This window comes from Ranitomeya imitator, chromosome 1, assembly GCF_032444005.1.
Source record: "Ranitomeya imitator isolate aRanImi1 chromosome 1, aRanImi1.pri, whole genome shotgun sequence".
NCBI classification, from domain to species: Eukaryota; Metazoa; Chordata; class Amphibia; order Anura; family Dendrobatidae; genus Ranitomeya; species Ranitomeya imitator.
Window position 1 is genome coordinate 626625844 of NC_091282.1, and position 15480 is coordinate 626641323.

Below are 15480 nucleotides of genomic sequence, written 5' to 3' on the forward strand. Positions count from 1 at the left end.
TGCCCATGCTACGGAAAAAAACGTGCGGAAATGCTGCGTTGTTTATTCTGCAGCATGTCAATTCTTTGTGTGGATTCCGCTGCGGTTTACACCTACTCCATAATAGGAATCAGCAGGTGTAAAACTGCAGGTGGAATCCGCAAACACATTGCGGTAAATCCACGGTAAATCGTCAGTAAATCTGCAGGCAATCCGCAGTGCGGTTTACCTGTGGATTTACAAAAACAGGTGCGGAAAAATCTGCAGAGGTTCCATCAACGTGTGCACATATCCTTATATTACTGTTAACAGGTGATGAACCTGAGTGAGGACTTGCTTTTTTGTGGATTGAGTTGAAGCTTTTATTGAGAACATTTTAAATAACATTTATTACCACATTTATCCAGTGCTCTACGGTGAGCACTTACTTTGGGGTTTCCATTTGGGGTTTCCATCTATATCTCCGAGTGACGTGACATATGAAACCCCCGAGGGATCCATTCACTATAATGAGGCAGCAGAGTTAATCTGGACTCCGTCTGGCCTCTGCTCAGCGGTGTCCTTCTTTTCTGAAGTGCACAAAATTGTGGCCGATGACATTTTTATGCAATCCTAAGAAGACGGACACGGCTGCATCGCAGGTCCTATAGCGTCCACAGTACCTCCATCTGCCTCATTATAGGGAATCTTCTAGAGGATCGGTCTTAATCACATATTTCAGAGGTTTACATGGAAACCCCAGTGTAAGCACCCAGACCAAGTCCTACTGCAATCTTTCAGAGGAAGAATGAAATAATCAACAGCATGTAAAGAATTGGTTTTACATAGTTCCTCATGTGGTGTTGGTGATGCGGCAATTTTATTCTTCAGATCAGTGTTATTACAGCGATACCAGATTTTTATGCTTGGTTGCTGTCACACACTAAAAGACGCTTTTTATTGCAAAAACTAGTTTTTGCATCATCACATGACATTGGTATTGTCGATAACCAGGTAAGGGAGTTTTATTCCTAAATCAATAACCTTAAGCCCCTAATCGGAGCTCCACCAACCAAGTAATGACAGGACTCCGGAATTAGATAAGAATTTGCCACAGCGGCCTTTATTATAAATCGTACAAAACATGTAACAGTAATATAAGCTGGGGAGGGTCCTTGAAGCTCAAAATCTGGTGTTAACAATGCAAGAAGAATTAGTGGACATAAACAACCACAATTTACTCTCAGTCGTTACCCCACTGGCTCGAGAGCACCAAATATACCCCGAAGGGTCACCATTGTCCACGTGCCACTTGGGAATCTGGCCACCATTGCCAAATTCCCCCAAATCACCGGGCCCGTAACCAAAATTTTAGACTAACTGAAGAATCCATATCCCGACGGATCCCCCAGGCCAATTTAGCACCAACTCCAAGGACCCCTCCCACCGCCTACAGCCACTATGACCCAAAAACATTCAAACAAACACTAAACGACAATCAAGCAAAAAGAGGGCGGGAGGGCGGGAGGGCGGGACTGCTCAATGGCCTCCAGAGCGGGAAGTGTCTAATCCCACCCCCCAATTTCTTATAAACCCCTTCTCTTGCATACTCCTCCCCCTTAGATAACCCCACCCCCTACCCTTCTCCTCCAAACCCCTTGTCATGCCGGATTCCACGAACACCTTATTTGGGGGAGGGTGGGGCGGCTCGCTCCAGCCTGTCTTTTTGAGAGCTATAATTTTTTAGCCGACAGTGTCATGTTATGGCTTGTTTTTTGCGGAATGAGCTGATGTTTTTATTGGTTCCATTTTTGGGCAAATAACATTTTTTGATTGCTCTCTATTCTGATTTTTGGGAGACAGAATGAGCAAAAACCAACAATTCAGGAATTGCTTTTTGTTTTTTATGCAATTGTGCATGCGGTAAGATTGGTAAGACAGCTTTATTCTTCGGGTCAGTACGATTACAGAGATACCCAATTTATATAGTTTTTTTTCATTTCTCCTGAGTACGCAGAAACCCCATATGTGGGGGAAAAATATTGTGTGGACACACAATAGGGCTCTGGAAGGAAGGAGTGATGTTTTGGAACACAGACTTTGATGGAATAGTGTGCTGGTGACATGCCGCATTTAGAGAGCCCTGGTGTGCCTAAACAATTGATCCACCCTACAAGTGACCACATTTTTGAGATTAGACCTCTCAAGGAATTTATCTAGACTTGTACTAAGCACCTTTAACACTCAGGTGCTTCACAGAATTTTACAATGTTGATCTGTGGAAATTGAACAACAAAAATTCCCACAAAACTGATGTTATAGCCACAATTTTTTGATTTTCACAAGTATAGGAGAAAATGGACCACAAAATGTGTCAGAAAAATTATGCTAAGTTCACTGAAGCTCAAAAAAATAGAAGTGCCACAATGGATTTCAGATTTTGCTGGAATGGTTTGATAGTGCCATGTCACATTGTGTACTCTTTATCCCCAGCCATTCTCCAGTGATGCCCATGAGCTGATCTAAGTGCCACCCAGCTGTTGAAACAGTTGTTCCTCCTCCCTGCCTCCTCCTCATTATCCTCCCAAACTGCCCACTGCCTGTACAGTTGGGTACATGGCTGATATTGGAACAGTAACACATCTTCTAAGACATGTATGGACAGCAGGACTCACAGCGGTGTGAATTGACTCTGCTCCTCTTTCTGCTCCTCTTCCTCGTATGCCATCACCTCAACCATCCTGGCCTGAATTGTTTTTTCCAGCAGGCATATAAGTGGTATAGTAATTGTGATGCCCCAGGGTCCTGGTTTTCACAGTGGCATTGCTTTCCTCATGGGTAGAGTGATCTCATGCTTGGAAGCGATGGAGGATTCATTTTGACAAGTAATTAGTACATTCAACACCGTTCTGACTCCAGGCCAGACAGGGGAGCTCTACATTCGACTTAAGGGAAGCTGCTCTCTCTGGTCGGGAGGATGAGTTAGGTGCTAGGCAGTTGCTTGGCTCTTGGGAAGAATAGGTCAGTTAGTGCCAGACAGCAGACTGGAGCAGTCTGAGGCAGAAGGACGGCTGAGGGGCCGTACAGCCTGAGGTGCTGTAGCTCCTTGATAGCGAGATACAGAAGGAAGAATAGCCTTTAGCTAACTTGCTGGAGAGCGAAGCACAGGAGAGTGACAACAAGGGAGAATTGCTGCGACTGGGCTACCTCCCTGGTAGAGTGCAGATACCGGTAACCAGAAGACCGAGGTTGTGTCATACTCTTGGAGGCAGAGCAGAAACCAGTAGGACAGCTAGACTACACGTAACCTGTCTGCCCTAATACCCAGGAGACACAGTGACATATAGAGCCCGGGTCATGATAGAGACCCTGTAAAAAGGCTCCAGTTACCTGTCATACGGGTTTGTGTCCCACTTCATTAAAGGACAGAGATAACTGAGAGGACCTTGCTAAGAAGCAGTAAGGGACTATAATACCACTGCGCTAAGAGGAAGGCTTTTAACTCCACCTGGTAAAACTGGACTCTGAACTCGCTTGCGAGCCGGCCAGACCCTGCCTGTACCTTGATCTGGTGCCCTGGACTGTGGCTGCCTTCTACCATGAGTAAACTAGGTAAAAAGACTGCACAACTGCGTCCTCCGTTCTTTGCTGCACCACTCACCAACTTTCATCTATTCACCGGGTGCCCTGGGGACCTACTTCACCTGTGTGAAGTTATACGATCTGGCTGCCATAATATAACCTCGGAGGACCCCTTTAAGTAGCGGTGGTAATCCCTGACCGAATACCACAGGTGGCGTCACAAACTTTATTTCAAAAACCCCTTTAAAGACATTTTCCTTTTACATGGGCGCCCAGAGCCACGGACCGGGTTGCAACCACATCCCTTTAAGTACCGAGTACCCCACAGCCCTGGAGGGCATTCCATAGTGCTGATGATGATCAGCGCTGGCCATATTGGTGGAATATTCAAAGCAGCACAACACGGCACACATCTCCCTAATTCATCATTCAGGTTCATCTCAGACCTGACGATCAAGCATTAGTTACCAAAGATAACAATAGGAACCAAGGAATAGAGAATTCACAAGAACATACAGAAACGGTTGACTCGACAGAAGACAGGAGCCCACAAACATAGTTCAGAGTGCATCAAAAGATATATTGGGAATGAAAATGGCCTACCATCAGAGGAACGACCCATCAGGAAGACTTTGACTCCTAAAGTGAGAAGACCACTGATACTGACCTATTCTACACTAGGTAAGCTGAGCAGAATATCAAGGGCTGTCGAGTTGAAACACGTATTGCCGCCTACGGACCAGGTAAGCGAACCTGAGTGGTTTCTACCAGCAATTCACTTTACAGAGAACTTTACCAGAGTGAATAGACACTTTGCTGTTATGTTTGCTAATGACAGGTGTTATGAAGGCAATCCAGAAACACAGTGTGCTTAGTGATCAGAGCGCACACAGTGATCTGACAAATACCCAAAAATACAAGAACGAGCTCTGAGACGTGGAAACTCTGTAGACTGCACACCTGATCCTATCCTAAACACAACTAAAAGCGGCTGTGGATTGCGCCTAACAACTACCTAGGCAACTCGGCACAGCCTAAGAAACTAGCTAGCCTGAAGATAGAAAAATAGGCCTGACTTGCCCCAGAGAAATTCCCCAAAGGAAAAGGCAGCCCCCCACATATAATGACTGTGAGTAAGATGAAAAGACAAAACGTAGGGATGAAATAGATTCAGCAAAGTGGGGCCCGATATTCTAGGACAGAGCGAGGACAGTAAAGCGAACTTTGCAGTCTACAAAAAACCCTAAAGCAAAACCACGCAAAGGGGGCAAAAAAAAACCACCGTGCCGAACTAACGGCACGGCGGTACACCCTTTGCGTCTCAGAGCTTCCAGCAAAACAAAAGACAAGCTGGACAGAAAAAAAGCAACAAAAAAGCAAAAAGCACTTAGCTATACAGAGCAGCAGGTCACAGGAACAATCAGGAGAAGCTCAGATCCAACACTGAAACATTGACAAGGAGCAAGGATAGCAGCATCAGGCGGAGTTAAGTAATGAAGCAGTTAACGAGCTCACCAGAACACCTGAGGGAGGAAGCTCAGAAGCTGCAGTACCACTTGTGACCACAGGAGTGAATTCAGCCACAGAATTCACAACAGTACCCCCCCCTTGAGGAGGGGTCACCGAACCCTCACCAGAGCCCCCAGGCCGACCAGGATGAGCCGCATGAAAGGCACGAACAAGATCGGAAGCATGAACATCAGAGGCAAAAACCCAGGAATTATCTTCCTGAGCATAACCCTTCCATTTAACCAGATACTGGAGTTTCCGTCTAGAAACACGAGAATCCAAAATCTTCTCCACAATATACTCCAATTCCCCCTCCGCCAAAACCGGGGCAGGAGGCTCAACAGATGGAACCATAGGTGCCACGTATCTCCGCAACAACGACCTATGGAATACATTATGTATGGAAAAGGAGTCTGGGAGGGTCAAACGAAAAGACACAGGATTGAGAACCTCAGAAATCCTATACGGACCAATAAAACGAGGTTTAAATTTAGGAGAGGAAACCTTCATAGGAATATGACGAGAAGATAACCAAACCAGATCCCCAACACGAAGTCGGGGACCCACACGGCGTCTGCGATTAGCGAAAAGTTGAGCTTTCTCCTGGGACAAGATCAAATTGTCCACTACCTGAGTCCAGATCTGCTGCAACCTATCCACCACAGAATCCACACCAGGACAGTCCAAAGACTCAACCTGTCCTGAAGAGAAACGAGGATGGAACCCAGAATTGCAAAAAAATGGAGAAACCAAGGTAGCCGAGCTGGCCCGATTATTAAGGGCGAACTCAGCCAACGGCAAAAAGGACACCCAATCATCCTGGTCTGCAGAAACAAAACATCTCAGATATGTTTCCAAGGTCTGATTGGTTCGTTCGGTCTGGCCATTAGTCTGAGAATGGAAAGCCGAGGAAAAGGATAGGTCAATGCCCATCCTACCACAAAAGGCTCGCCAAAACCTTGAAACAAACTGGGAACCTCTGTCAGAAACAATATTCTCAGGAATGCCATGCAACCGAACCACATGCTGAAAGAACAAAGGTACCAAATCAGAGGAGGAAGGCAATTTAGCCAAGGGCACCAGATGGACCATTTTAGAAAAGCGATCACAGACAACCCAAATGACTGACATCTTTTGAGAAACGGGAAGGTCAGAAATGAAATCCATCGAAATATGTGTCCAAGGCCTCTTTGGGACCGGCAAGGGCAAAAGCAACCCACTGGCACGAGAACAGCAGGGCTTAGCCCTAGCACAAATCCCACAGGACTGCACAAAAGTACGTACATCCCGTGACAGAGATGGCCACCAGAAGGATCTAGCCACTAACTCTCTGGTACCAAAGATTCCAGGATGACCAGCCAACACCGAACAATGAAGTTCAGAGATAAGTTTATTAGTCCACCTATCAGGGACGAACAGTTTCTCTGCTGGACAACGATCAGGTTTATTCGCCTGAAATTTTTGCAGCACCCGCCGCAAATCAGGGGAGATGGCAGACACAATGACTCCTTCCTTGAGGATACCCGCTGGCTCAGATAAACCCGGAGAGTCGGGCACAAAACTCCTAGACAGAGCATCCGCCTTCACATTTTTAGAGCCCGGAAGGTACGAAATCACAAAGTCGAAGCGGGCAAAAAATAACGACCAACGGGCCTGTCTAGGATTCAAGCGCTTGGCAGACTCGAGATAAGTCAAGTTCTTATGATCAGTCAATACCACCACGCGATGCTTAGCTCCTTCAAGCCAATGACGCCACTCCTCGAATGCCCACTTCATGGCCAGCAACTTTCGATTGCCCACATCATAATTACGCTCAGCGGGCGAAAACTTCCTGGAAAAGAAAGCACATGGTTTCATCACTGAGCAATCAGAACCTCTCTGTGACAAAACCGCCCCTGCTCCAATCTCAGAAGCATCAACCTCGACCTGGAACGGAAGAGAAACATCTGGCTGACACAACACAGGGGCAGAACAAAAACGACGCTTCAACTCCTGAAAAGCTTCCACAGCAGCAGAAGACCAATTAACCAGATCAGCACCCTTCTTGGTCAAATCGGTCAATGGTTTGGCAATGCTAGAAAAATTACAGATGAAGCGACGATAAAAATTAGCAAAGCCCAGGAACTTTTGCAGACTTTTCAGAGATGTCGGCTGAATCCAATCCTGGATGACTTGGACCTTAACTGGATCCATCTCGATAGTAGAAGGGGTAAAGATGAACCCCAAAAATGAAACTTTCTGCACACCGAAGAGACACTTTGATCCCTTCATAAACAAAGAGTTAGCACGCAGGACCTGAAAAACCATTCTGACCTGCTTCACATGAGACTCCCAATCATCTGAGAAGATCAAAATGTCATCCAAGTAAACAATCAGGAATTTATCCAGATACTCACGGAAGATGTCATGCATAAAAGACTGAAACACAGATGGAGCATTGGCAAGTCCGAACGGCATCACTAGATACTCAAAATGACCCTCGGGCGTATTGAATGCAGTTTTCCATTCATCTCCTTGCCTGATTCTCACCAGATTATACGCACCACGAAGATCTATCTTAGTGAACCAACTAGCCCCCTTAATCCGAGCAAACAAGTCAGATAACAATGGCAAGGGATACTGAAATTTAACAGTGATCTTATTAAGAAGGCGGTAATCAATACACGGTCTCAGCGAACCATCCTTCTTGGCTACAAAGAAGAACCCTGCTCCCAGTGGTGATGACGATGGGCGAATATGTCCCTTCTCCAGGGATTCCTTCACATAACTGCGCATAGCGGCGTGTTCGGGCACGGATAAATTAAATAATCGACCTTTAGGGAATTTACTACCAGGAATCAAATTGATAGCACAATCACAATCCCTATGCGGAGGTAGAGCATCGGACTTGGGCTCTTCAAATACATCCTGATAATCAGACAAGAACTCTGGGACCTCAGAAGGGGTGGATGACGAAATCGACAAAAATGGAACATCACCATGTACCCCCTGACAACCCCAGCTGGATACCGACATGGAATTCCAATCCAATACTGGATTATGGGTTTGTAGCCATGGCAACCCCAACACGACCACATCATGCAGATTATGCAACACCAGAAAGCGAATAACTTCCTGATGTGCAGGAGCCATGCACATGGTCAGCTGGGCCCAGTATTGAGGTTTATTCTTGGCCAAAGGTGTAGCATCAATTCCTCTCAATGGAATAGGACACCGCAAAGGCTCCAAGAAAAACCCACAACGTTTAGCATAATCCAAATCCATCAGATTCAGGGCAGCGCCCGAATCCACAAACGCCATGACAGAAAACGACGACAAAGAGCATATCAAGGTAATGGACAGAAGGAATTTGGACTGTACAGTACCAATGACGGCAGACCTAGCGGACCGCTTAGTGCGCTTAGGACAATCAGAAATAGCATGAGTGGAATCACCACAGTAGAAACACAGACCATTCAGACGTCTGTATTCCTGCCGTTCAACTCTAGTCATAGTCCTATCGCACTGCATAGGCTCAGGTTTAACCTCAGGCAGTACCGCCAAATGGTGCACAGATTTACGCTCGCGCAAGCGTCGACCAATCTGAATGGCCAAAGACAAAGACTCATTCAAACCAGCAGGCATAGGAAATCCCACCATGACATCCTTAAGAGCCTCAGAGAGACCCTTTCTGAACAAAGCTGCCAGCGCAGATTCATTCCACTGAGTGAGTACTGACCATTTCCTAAATTTCTGACAATATACTTCTATATCATCCTGACCCTGGCACAAAGCCAGCAAATTTTTCTCAGCCTGATCCACTGAATTAGGCTCATCGTACAGCAATCCGAGCGCCAGGAAAAACGCATCGACACTACTCAATGCAGGGTCTCCTGGCGCAAGAGAAAATGCCCAGTCTTGAGGGTCGCCGCGCAAAAAAGAAATAATAATCAAAACCTGTTGAATAGGATTACCAGAAGAATGAGGTTTCAAGGCCAGAAATAGCTTACAATTATTTTTGAAACTTAGAAACTTAGTTCTATCTCCAAAAAACAAATCAGGAATAGGAATTCTTGGTTCTAACATAGATTTCTGATCAATAGTATCTTGAATTTTTTGTACATTTATAACGAGATTATCCATTGAAGAGCACAGACCCTGAATATCCATGTCCACACCTGTGTCCAGAATCACCCAAATGTCTAGGGGAAAAAAAAAAAGTGAACACAGAGCAGAAAAAAAAAAAAATGATGTCAGAACTTTTTCTTTCCCTCTATTGAGAATCATTAGTTTGGCTCCTTGTACTGTTATGTTTGCTAATGACAGGTGTTATGAAGGCAATCCAGAAACACAGTGTGCTTAGCGATCAGAGCGCACACAGTGATCTGACAAATACCCAAAAATACAAGAACGAGCTCTGAGACGTGGAAACTCTGTAGACTGCACACCTGATCCTATCCTAAACACAACTAAAAGCGGCTGTGGATTGCGCCTAACAACTACCTAGGCAACTCGGCACAGCCTAAGAAACTAGCTAGCCTGAAGATAGAAAAATAGGCCTGACTTGCCCCAGAGAAATTCCCCAAAGGAAAAGGCAGCCCCCCACATATAATGACTGTGAGTAAGATGAAAAGACAAAACGTAGGGATGAAATAGATTCAGCAAAGTGGGGCCCGATATTCTAGGACAGAGCGAGGACAGTAAAGCGAACTTTGCAGTCTACAAAAAACCCTAAAGCAAAACCACGCAAAGGCTGCAAAAAAAACCCACCGTGCCGAACTAACGGCACGGCGGTACACCCTTTGCGTCTCAGAGCTTCCAGCAAAACAAAAGACAAGCTGGACAGAAAAAAAGCAACAAAAAAGCAAAAAGCACTTAGCTATACAGAGCAGCAGGTCACAGGAACAATCAGGAGAAGCTCAGATCCAACACTGAAACATTGACAAGGAGCAAGGATAGCAGCATCAGGCGGAGTTAAGTAATGAAGCAGTTAACGAGCTCACCAGAACACCTGAGGGAGGAAGCTCAGAAGCTGCAGTACCACTTGTGACCACAGGAGTGAATTCAGCCACAGAATTCACAACACTTTGCCTTATTTTGAACTAAAATACTTTCTAGAGAAGGGTAAAATTTCTGTGAGACTACTTAGCCTGAACTGGATGAAGACGGAAAAAGAGCTCCAGCTGAAGACTGATTGTTAATTTGTTTTATTCTTTGCAGGAGACCTTCTAGCAAGAATTAATTAAAACAAAGTTGTTGATGTTTTAAAGCTGAATAGAAACTAACTAAGCCTAACATGAACACAATGTTACTTGACTTTAAGCCTTTACTGATCTCCGCCGTACTAGTACGGCGAGGTCAGATCCACTGCTTTGATGCCGCCTCTGGCAGTGAGCCCGCATAAAAGCCAGGACATGTCAGCTGTTTTGAACAGCTGACATGTGCCAGCAATAGCGGCGGGTGGAATCGCGATTCACCCGCAGCTATTAACTAGTTAAATGCAGCTGTCAAACGCTGACAGTGGCATTTAACTAGCGCTTCTGGCCATCGGGCCGGAAATGAGCGCATCGCCGACACCGTCATGTGATCGGGGGTCAACGATGCATCGACATAACAACCAGAGGTCTCCAGACTGGATTGCTGTGAGTGCCACCATGTGGTCGGTGCTCATAGGAATGCAGTAATTCAGCTACATAGTAGCGATCTATGTTTCGCTCCTATGTAGCAGAACCGATCGAGTTGTGCCAGCTTCTAATCGCCTACGGAGGCTAGCGAAGCATGGCAAAAGTAAAAAAAAAATGTTTTAAAAAATATGAAGAAAAAAAAAAGTTTAAATCACCCCCCTTTAGTCCCATTCAAAATAAAACAATAAAGAAAAATCAATCCTACACATATTTGGTATTGCCACGTTCAGAATAACCCGATCTATCAATAAGAAAAGGATTAACCTGATTGCTAAACGGCGTAGTGAGAAAAAAAAATAAAACGCCAGAATTACGTTTTTTTGGTCGCCACGACATTGAATTATAAAATGCAATAACGAGTGATCAAAAGAACATATATGCACCAAAATGGTATCATTAACAACATTAGCTCAGCACACAAAAAAATAAGCACTCACCCAACCCCAGATCATGAAAAATGGAGACGCTACGGGTATCGAAAAATTGCACATTTTTTTTTTTTTTTTAGCAAAGTTTGAATTTTTTTCACCAATTAGATAAAACATAACCAAGACAATTTGGTGTCTAAGAACTCATAACGACCTGGAGAATCATAATGGCAGGTCAGTTTTAGCATTTAGTGAACCTAGCAAAAAATCCAAACAAAAAACAAGTGTGGGATTGCACTTTTTTTGCAATTTCAGCACACTTGCAATTTTTTCCCAGTTTCTAGTACACGATGTGCTAAAACTAATGATATTGTTCAAAAGTACAACTCGTCCTGCAAAAAACATGGCCATGTTGACGGAAAAATAAAAAAGTTATGACTCTGGGAAGGAGGAAAGCGGAAAACGAAAATGCAAAACTGAAAAAGGGCAAGGTCTTGAAGGGGTTAATCGCCTTCCAAAAAGAGCAGTAACAGGGGGGAACAGTTGTCAGTGTACCAATTGTGCTGGAATCTTGGGTGTGCTAGATGTCCCACAGCTAGGAAAAATTAGAGGTTTTGATCTCTGAAGACTAAGGGTGTTTCCTTGTGGCGTATTTGCTGCAGATTGGACGATGTGCACAGCCTCAGCGTCCAGTCCGCAGCATCCAGCTGTTACAGCATAGTGGATGTAATTTTATGAAATCCCATATCCACTATGGGTACAAAGACGCAGGTGGCAAATCTGCGTTTACGCCCATGCGGCACGTCTTTATATACAGCAGCTTGTTTATTTATCTTGCGACACTGAGCATCACAGTTCTGCGTATAGGATTCGTTGATTCTGCACTGTTCAGTGAACACATGCGGAATCACCGCGCGTACAAAAGCCAGCAGTGCTTTGGGTGGAGAGGAGATCCACTGCGTTCAAAGTGCTGCTGGCACGCCACGTGGAAACATACCCTAAGGGAGAACAGCTGCTAAGGATTTGTTAGACTAACAGGAACTAAGTCAAATGACAAGGATGACATTAAGTTAGTGGGGGAGAATGAGACAAGTAGAAGCTGTACTAATGATAGAAATCATATCAGTGATATTTGTTACATATTGGCCATATTATTTGCATCAATGACAATATGAGTGTGGTGCAATGACCGTTCCTGGTTATTACTTTTGTACATTTCCACCCATACATCCATGCTCTGCCTCCCTGGTTTTGTTTTGAGCTCATTCTCTCAACTTCAATCTATTTAATGCTATTTAGCATGGCCTTTGTTATTAATGTGATGTATCTATTGATTTAATAAATGCCATTGCATTTTTTCTAAACTCTTTGAAGACATATTGACTCTTTATAGGCTTTCGGTACTTGATATCAATTATGCGTATTTTTTTAAATTAATCTTATTTCGTAATTTTTATTGTAGAAAAAGGATGGTGGTCTAATTTTTTTTTTTCAGATTTTTTTAGAGCATTTTTTTTACTTCTCACTGTATTTGACAATCCACTTAGGGAACTTGAACCTGCGATCATCCAAATGCTTGTGCTATAAACACTAATGCCACAGTATTGTTGTATGTAGCAAAAATCATGTTCTCCTGTGAAAGCCAGTCATAGGCTGTCTTTCACATGAGTACTGTCATGACATGCAAAGGGGTCTTCAGAGTCCTGGCATCGATCATGTCATGGGCACATCGAATGGTGCGATCCTGTGTCGATGCTCTGTAAAAGGGACACATTCTCTGTCCTCCGTAGTACATGCCTGCACAAGACAATCTTGCCTTGCGCAGGCGTGTATTATGGAGGACATAGAATGAACTTCAATCCAATATTGCAGCCAGCATGCAGCCAGCGGGTAAGGAAAGGGTGAATCAAACACCCAAAAACCCCGCCTCTATGGCTGAAGATTGTTCCCTCCAAATCCAGGTGACAGTGTCCCTTTAATGCCTCTGTCAAAGATTGATGGAGACATTTAACAAGCTACTATCTGTCATTATCCGGTCTGGGTTTTGAGTCCTGTCTACCTTTTTCCTGGGCTGATCATGTTAATCGTTAACTTTGCTCTGCCTCATTCTAGGTTCATGTTTGCTATTTAGCGTGAGTACCTGACTCTGATAGTACCTTGATTTGTCATGATGTGCTTTCTGACCTTGCCCGTGTCTATTCCTCCTTACCTGCCCGTCTTATCTTAGTGTTTCCTGATTGCTTTTGGATTTCTGTGTGTGTCTCAGCTTTGACTTGACTTTGCCTCTGGTCTGGTATTTGACCTTTTGGCTGTCCACTGACTCTGTTATTGATTTTTCCCTTTTTTTGACTCAGCTTGTTTGACTATTCTGCTGCCACCTTGAGGTAGCTTCGCTGCAGCACTGCTGGTCTGCCCTTGCAGACTTGTTACTTTCTTTCCACTCTGTTGCCATCTGATGGAAGTTGCAGTTACCTGCATAGCTGCAGCGTGAAACTAGACTGGCTGTTAGAGGTACACAATGGCTGATTATCACAGCTATCATATATCAGCAAAGATGCAAGCTCAGCTTGCGAGCCCGCATAAAAAAAGGGAGGCGGCATATGACGTATCCAGTACATGATTTGTTGTTAAGGGATTAACCTCTATTTGTAATACAAAAAATATTGCAGTAACATCTATGTCTGTACTTAATCCTTCTGCTTTTTCCACCAGCTTGTGACACACCTTAATTGTGTATGACATGGAATGATACGGTAGTAATTCTTTTAAGTATTCTGCAACTTGTAGTGTCATCCATGAAGGGAGCTTTGGGTTTATTTTCTGAACATATTGCATCATGAAGTCTCTGCTGTGAGACTTGAGTAGGATTATACAATATTTCGATCCTTAGCTCTGTGCTTCCAATTGCCAGTTATAGGTGTTACTTGCTCTGGTTCACTTCTGCTGCGCTACACTAACTTATTCTGCAATTCCAGTCCTTGACCTTGAATTGTGTTTAGACTTTCCCACTGGCTCATTATTTTGTTGTTCATTCTAACTTCTTGATACTGGCCCGGCATTCTGACTATTTATACATCCTGGTTGCTCAGATTTATAGTATTTAAGCAATCAAATCACTTATTTTGATAACATCTGTCATTGTCATAACCAGTGTATGCAAAGCTCAAGGATCTGCACAGTCTACCAATCGTTGTTACAAAGGGTGATCTATATTTCCAATAATTCCTCAAAAATTGACTTGATATGGCGCAGTTGTGGTGCTGTTGCTTATCGCATCTCCATAAGTCTCATAGTGTTGGATGGAGAACTATTGTATATGCTTGATCTTTCCTTAGTTATTGTTTCTTACAACGATGTGCTCATTTTACAGATGTCAGTGCCTTGGGTTAACCTATTTACAAAGGAGGCAATCCACATTTACTGTGTATGTCGTCCACAAACAGAAGATCTTACTCAGAGACTATAAAAAATCTCAAGTATAATAAATATATAAGTCTCATGTAGAAGCAAGAAAATAAGCCTAAATCGCATTGGTCCCAGGGGACACATAGAGTAGTTATGTGTAATTTGTATGATATATGTTAAAGTGAAAAAGCATCTCCTAAGAACCTATGTGGTGGTCCTGTAATCGAAATATCTAGAATTTCATGCAAAAAATCATGCATTAACTTCAACAAATTCTACTTAGTTAGCATAGCATAACATATTTAGAGACATAATTGAAGATAACAAGTTACAGACCGTGCTCCACTTGGCCCCTTACCAGATTGCTATCAATGGAGAATACACAAGGTTGAAGACTTGCATGTGAAACAGGCACTGCAGATTGGGTGATCTCAGTCTCTGTAGGATTGGTGCTGTCTAGCCTGAGAACATCAGAACAGAGATCGGGAGCTGTGAAATGTATTTATCAATATGTCTTGTGAAGTGCTACGTGGATAGTCAGCTTGTGGGCATATACATATTCATGGATTAAGCAAAGGTTCAGCTGCTGGGAACAAAATGATATCTAGAAGAAAAGGCAATCATTTGAGAAACTGTCTCATGTATTATGCAAGTCATCATTAATTAAAAGCAATGCTTCTCCTGTTCATGCTCCAGGCTAAGATAGAAATTACTACCTAAACCATGAGAAACATTAATCGGAGCCTGAATGTATCATTGTAGTCTCGTTTAAATGTCTGAGTTTTCAGAGAAAATATAATTAGAAGATCTGACTGAGGGCCAGAGCCAGAGATTGGTCTAGTTTGGTGCTGCCTCTGGCCGGCTCTTCCCAGGGTGGCAGCAGATGATTGACAGGTCTCATTAATGGCTGAGGGTACGGTGTGATATCATGTGGACAGATTCCTTTTATAGAGGACCTGTGACCAGTTTTTGCACATAATTTATTCCCACAGTGA

At 43.9% G+C, this 15480-nt stretch overlaps 1 protein-coding gene across 4 annotated transcripts in view; it reads right to left on the minus strand.

Moving 5' to 3' along the window:
* Positions 1–15009, minus strand: part of LOC138637873 (cholinesterase-like) — a 269681-nt gene extending 254672 nt beyond the window's left edge. For 2 of the 4 annotated variants that reach the window (XM_069726816.1, XM_069726807.1), the window contains exon 1: positions 14844–15000. The gene's annotated coding sequence lies outside the window, so the exon portion shown is untranslated. Of the gene's footprint in view, positions 1–14821 lie in introns of all 4 variants that reach the window. The other 2 variants (XM_069726814.1, XM_069726831.1) reach the window with 2 other exon arrangements.
* Positions 15010–15480: the final 471 nt, after the last annotated feature.